The sequence below is a fragment of the Pteropus vampyrus genome, unplaced genomic scaffold (assembly GCF_000151845.1).
Source record: "Pteropus vampyrus isolate Shadow unplaced genomic scaffold, Pvam_2.0 Scaffold59, whole genome shotgun sequence".
NCBI lineage: Eukaryota > Metazoa > Chordata > Mammalia > Chiroptera > Pteropodidae > Pteropus > Pteropus vampyrus.
Window position 1 is genome coordinate 1,536,251 of NW_011888840.1, and position 6,860 is coordinate 1,543,110.

General features: G+C 37.5%; 1 pseudogene; it reads right to left on the reverse strand.

Moving 5' to 3' along the window:
• Positions 1 to 6,748, reverse strand: part of LOC111740195 — a 32,591-nt pseudogene extending 25,843 nt beyond the window's left edge.
• Between the last annotated feature and the right edge of the window lie 112 nt (positions 6,749 to 6,860).

Genomic DNA, 6,860 nt, shown 5'->3' on the forward strand with positions numbered 1-6,860 from the left:
TCTCTCTCTCTCTCTCTCTCTCTCTCCTTCACGCTCTCCCTCTCTCACGTTTTTCTTAATAAATAATTATTCGGTACATTCCACATCCCATACAAGACAGACATCTGCCCTAATGAGTTTAAAAATTATTATGTAAAACAAGCTCAGAAACATAGAAGCACAATATGTGGGAAAAGCACTGCCTTTGGAGTCAGATGTACCTGATATGAAGGCCTCTCTATGGTTTCCTAGTTATTTCACCTCCCTGACCCTCCTTTCCTCATCTACAAAATCACAAATGCTATTTTTTAGCCTCGCAAGGTTGTTGCGATACATAAACTAGTTAGTAAACCCGAGCGCGTAGTGCAACACATCATAGCCTCAGGCAGTCCTTAGAAAAGAGTTAGACACTCCCTGTGTTCTGAACTAATACATGTTGAAAGAAAGACTATATGACTGTTGGTGGCCAGGGTGTATATTCTCGTACTCACAGAAACGTAACATTTCAGAGCCAGGAAGGACACGTCACTCTACGTAGACTAGGAGATGAACACTTTAAGCACTATGCCTGATGGAGGATAGAGAGTTGGTCGAAACTCATCTCCTGACCTCTCACAGTCCTTCCCCTCCCTGCTCTGGAGAGTCGGTTTGAGAATGTAGACAGCCAGGACGAAGCACAAGCAGAGGTTCTGCCACCCCGTTCCAATCTCTCTCACACAGGATGTGTTCTGTTATTCGAATCATTTTCTTTAAAAAATAAATTACTGCACAATCATTACATTTTTGTGGTAGAGAACATCAGTTGCTCACACAGCAGTCACCCCTTCCTCTTGTGCTTTTCTGAAAAAGCTTCCGTTCTACATAAAAGCTGAAAGTAATAGCTGCCTCCTTTCCCAGCCTCACCTGAAGCCAGGCCATGGTTACAGAATTAACATGGGCTGATGGTACAAGAGGGGACATGTTTTGTCACTTGTAACTTATAAACTATTCATTAAAAAAGATAGGCAAAACTAAGAAAAACAACCTATAATTTTACTACGTTATTACACTTGTTTACATGTCTTTGCACACACACATCCATGTGAGCTCATACACACATGCACTTGTATAGATGGTAATTTGTTAATAATGTTTTGAAATTTTTTCATGTAGGAGTAGAAATTTCTCAATTTAAAATTCTTTTACATCATTATTTCGGCGATGCGATAGTCTAATTTACAACTCAGTGAATGTTTATTTCAGTAGCTTTCTAATGTTGATCACACAGCTTATTTATAATTTATTAGTATAAATAGCTTCTTCATGACCATTCATAAAGCCAGAGCTGGTTTTCTTTCTCATAACATATTAATTTTCTCAAATACTGCATTTATAATGGCATTACTTTACCGAAGAACCCAGAAATAACAAGGTGCTTTTGTACAGTTTTACAGTTTCCAAAGTACTCTTATATTCAATGCCTCCTTTGATATCCTAAATTATCTTTTGAAGATGATTGAATAGCTGTTATTAACTCTATTTTTTAGATGAAAAAACCTAAGAATTATAGTTTGATTGGCTTTCTTAAGAGCTAAGCTAGTATGTGACATGTCTTTAGAGGATTTTTTTGACTCTGAAGTCTAATATCTTGCATCGTTCTTAACTATCTTCCTGTCTATCTCCCGGCCTCCTTTTTTTTTTTTCTTTCCTACAAAAAGTGACACATTATCTCTGTCTTTGAGTTGCTTATAATTCACTGGCAGAAAGTGGCAAGTGAGTTGGCATGTACGTTATCTTGTGAAAAACGTAACCAAGGGAGAATGAAGGACTGGCTCTTAAATCAAACAGGAAAACTATGTAAAGCTTCCTAGAAAACATAAAATTTAAGGAGGGGTATTCCACATCAAGTTCATGATTCTTACCGAGGTGTTTAAAGTTCTCTCTAATCAATGATACCCTCATGTTACCTCTACTCCTTTGGAATTACAATATCATATTCAAATAAGGCAGAGTTTCTCCCTGTCTTTGGCCATCGGGCCCTACCTCACCCTAAACTCCTTGACATTACCCGTCTCCTCTGTTTTGTAGGCAACCTGTTGTTTTCCAAGCACTTAATTTCTCTTTGCCATCATTGCTTGGAACCCAGCTTAAGCTTTATGTCTTTCATGAAATCAGAATCAACTCCTACTGGGTGTGCCTGAGAAAGAAAGAATTCTCTTAGCATGTTGGAGACTAGAACCCCATTCTGTGAAACTGTCTTTTCTCTCACCACCATTAGAGAAACACCAGATCGTCAACTGTTATCAGTTATTATGCTTTGGACCAGTGCAACAGAGATATTTAGGGTATGGTCACTGCCAAGAGAAGGTGATTGTGACAGTCTAGGGATAGTGGGATGGTGACCTTCTGAGAAATGAGCTCTAGATGTGTCCCTTTTTTTTGCCTCCTATGTATTTCTGTAGCTTTCTGATGCAGGGAAGTATTAAATGATAACGGTCTTACAGGTGAATTCTCTTAATCTCAGAAGCACAGAAAAGCTTCACAACTAGGACAAAATATCAGAAGGCTGAAGAGATGCCACTCGGAGAAGAGACTGAACAAAGCTGGAGAATGAAAAAGTGTCCTTCAAACATGATACAGAAAGAAGGTCTCTGAGAAGGTGTCAGTGGACAAAGAAGTCCACTCCATGGGCTTTGCTTTTGGAAGCCACATCTCCTGGATTCTCAAGGTTTCTGATAATGCTTGGCAACACCGTTCCTATTGGAACTGGTATTTAGCTTTATGTCAATAGACTTCACTGTAATTAAAATTAATCAAAGCGTTCAGGGAGTTTTGGGAACCTTACCGTCTTGGCATGAGATCAATGCAATAGAGAAAAGGCATTTTGGTTGACAGCTAAGCCATACTCCTAGAAATATCATTCAAGAACTGAGAGTTTTTGGCACTGAAAACAAAAGTACTTAAACATATTGCTGAGGGCAAGTTCCATAAACTAAATTTGAGTTGCCAAACTAAGACAGGCAAGTTAGGCAGGCCATTAAATGTTAAGTTGGCAAAAGTAAGTTAAAAAAATTAGCTTCAGAAATCTTTTGTATTCTGGAGGACCTGAGCTAATTCAGAAACCAAACATGTTTAAGGGTTTCTGAAACTACCACATTTTGTTTTTCAATACATTTGGCTTAAAATTAAAATTATTTATCATGTTTCTCTAGTCTGTGGGTTGAGTTTGCTGGGTGGTTGCTCTGCTGGGGTAACCTGGGGTCACATACATGTCTACAGTCACCTGATTGTTTACTTGGGACTGGATAGTCCAACAAGGCTTCACTCATATGTCTGGTGATTGGTGCTAGCTACTGTCTGGCCTCTCTCTCCACATGGTCTGAATATTCCAAGGATACAAGTACAGAAGCTACGAGGCCTCTTGAGGTCCCCTCAGAAGCTGTATGACAGCACTTCCACTGTATTCTGTATTCCACTGTATTCCACTGTATTCTATTGGTCAAACAAAGCATATACAAGTCCAGCCCAGAGTCAAGAGTTGGGAAAATAAACTTATTGGGAAGAGCTGCCAAGAACGTGAAGCTAATTTTAATCCACCAAATTCTCATAGCTGGATTTGAGATTAAGTCCTAAAGAGGTTCTGTTCAGTCATCTGAACAAGTACAGAATATAAGAAGAGGTTAAATACAGCCCTGAGTGAGCCAAGGATGTTCTTTAAAAAGAGATTATTCTCCTGTTCATTAATCATGAAACTATTTTTTGTGTTAAGTACACTCCACACATATGGGGACATCTCCTTAGATTTTACATCCCAACAACCTGGTTTTCTTTTAAAATTCTAACTTTGCTTTATGTATAGATAAGTGTATGCTCATATATGTAAAAATATATAAACATATGTATAATTTGCATATGAGCATGCTGTTATTTACAAACTGTATATAACTATATTTCCATAGTGAAAATATTTTAAGGTTTCAATCCAAGTCTTTTATTGTGATTACAGAAGAGAGGAAAGTAATTTATATAAATACAGCCTGAAAGCCTTTCAAAAACTCTCTATAGCACAGTTTTTGGCTTCTCCAATCTTTGTTGATATGTTATGTGTGATAAAGACCACACAGGATTTCTATCTATAAATATTTTTTTAAATCACAGGGGAAAAAAATAAAAAGAAAGGTTAGAGAATATTTTTTGCCAGCTTCAGCATGTTCCTTGCTAACCCTTTATAGCTTCAACTGCCCCTGGTCCTATATCTGTCTTCTTCAACTTCCTGTACTTTGCCACCTTGAAATATCTTGATCAGCATACATTTTCCTTCTTAAGGGTCAGGTAAGCAATTCTTTTAGGGTAGAGATCATTGTCAAGTTACAATGAGATATAGAAAGATGTTAACAGGAGATTAACAAGGAATAGAGGCTCTTACGATCAATCATAAGGATTAAAAAAGCATTGACAAAGAAAGAGTTTTAAAGAGTGATGAGATGAGCAAAGCAGTGAATGCTGAGTTGCACATATCACAGAGTACATATATCAGTATATTACAGGTCGTGTGCAGATTCCAGTCTCTAGGACCACCATTGGCAACCTATGACCCTGCTTCAAATCCAGCCCACCCTCCTCTGCTTTTGTCAATAAAATTTTATTGAAACACACTCATTTACTAATGTATTCTCTACTGGTGTTTTTTGTTCTGCAATAGCAGGACTGAAGAGTCATGATTGAGATCACGTAGCCTGCATGACCTCAAACATTTACTATTTGCCTCTTTACAGAAAAGTTTGCTGACCCTTGCTCTGGAGTTTTTGATGTCTCTGGCTAGGTCACTGAGAACAAGGAGTAGCAAATGAAGGCAGGAGACATTTGTGGTGTATAGGGAAGAATATTTTTATCAGAATATTGTCAAAAATTTGGGGTTTAAATTTTGATTAGCCATTTGCTACCTGTGCAACCCTGAACAAGCTATTTAATCGTGGAGCCTTCCATTCCAAAGTTCCTGCTACCTTTATCTCTGATGTTAGAATAAAACACAATATACACTCTTGAAAAACTTTGTGAATTATAAAAATGCAGTACATATGTGAATTGCTATTATAGTATTTACAGTACTGTTGACCAAAATATTTTTATTTCTTCGGCCTTCCATGCGCTTTGTGGATTTGCAGTCCCCCGTCTTCCCAGAGTCATTGAACTTGGTTTGGCCAATGAAATGGGAATCAAAGTGATGCCTGTCACTTTGCAGGAGAAGCCATTTGGAAGGACCTTGGGACATATCAGTGAAAAACTAAGGAAATCCAAATTAGGTGTTTAGTTAATAATGTATAAATATCAATATTGGTTCATTAATTGTGACAAGTGTATCATAGTAATGTATGATGTCAATAAGTGGGAACAGTGAGTGTAGGGTTTATGTGAACTCTGTTCTTTCTTTGGAACTTTCTGTAAATGGAAACTACTCTAAAATAAAAATATTTTTAAAATTATCTTGACAAGAATTCCTAGGGACTCAAATACTTTCTCAATATTCTGGGATTTCAAGGTCATCTCAAGGCTTAGAACGAAATGTGCTGTTTGCTGTTCACATATGTGTCAGTTTTATTAATTCATCAGTGCATCAATTCATGCATTTAAATATTGTTGACCAGCTGCCTGACAACAGACCACCCACCAAACACCATGCCAGATACAGGAGAGGTGTCAATGGACATCTCAGACTTCAATCACATTTCATATTTTCTCTTTAATTAAAAAATGATCGTTGATTCACTCTACATCATATTTGTTTATCTTCCACTGTCATTATTATAAAATATTTAGGGTAGAATCCTCAGTTTTAAAGGGATATACTGATTGAGTTCAGTCATCTCCGTAAGAGGCATATTTTTAAAATTTTCTTCCTGCCCAAAGGTATGGGTAATAGACCTCAACTGGCTATCCTGGCTCAAAAGCAGAAGGCAGAGATCATTGCTAAGGGATGAAGATGTAGGGCAGAAGGAGAGAGTGCAGAATGGTGTGGCAGGCACACGTCAGTGCCTTTCCCTGGCGATGAGTAACTGGCAGCAGGCATGTTCTGAATGGACTGAAGACAGAGAGAACCTTCCTAAACTTAGTGAATTTTAGACAGAGACCCCAGGGTCATTAAAGACAGAGAATGAGAACTAAACTTTTAATGATTGCAAACTAAGGCATTGACTATTCTCTGCAATCCCTGACACATGCTCTAAAACATGAAATCAGCTATGACAATGCAGAAAGAGTTGACGCATAAGGAAATGTGCCAGAATGTGCAAAGTTGACGAAGGTAACAGGGTTTCAATTCTTAGTGCTGACAAATTTGAAATCGTTACTACTATATGTTATTTATAGATTGGTTTGTGAATACACAATTTAGGTTAACTCTATAGTAAGTTTTATAAAATTCTCAATCCATAGTGAGTTCAGTCTAAAGTAAACAAACAAAAACAATTAAAAAATTCTCTTCATGAAATACCATATATATACATATATATGCGCTAGTTGGAACACATTTGATGGTTTTTCTTAAAGCTGTCATTTAGAATTGCCAGATAATATGTGATGTGGTTTTATACGCATTCTTGCAACAGCAGTAAGAGTTTGGAATTACTACTATTCCACTTACAAATGAGGAACCTAGTTCATATAAATTAAATGACCTGCCAAATATGATATGGCAAGTAAGCATTGGATCCAGATTTAAACCCATCTTCCTGATGGATACAGCCAAGATTCTGATCATCAGAGTAGGCGAAATTAACGATGACCCATTCATCGCGTATAGAATGCTGCTTTAGCCAGTTTTGGTCCTGGGCGGTATACTGAACATAAAACGCATGTATTCTCACCAGGGAAACAAATCACGATGAGCTGGTTAGAAACAGAGT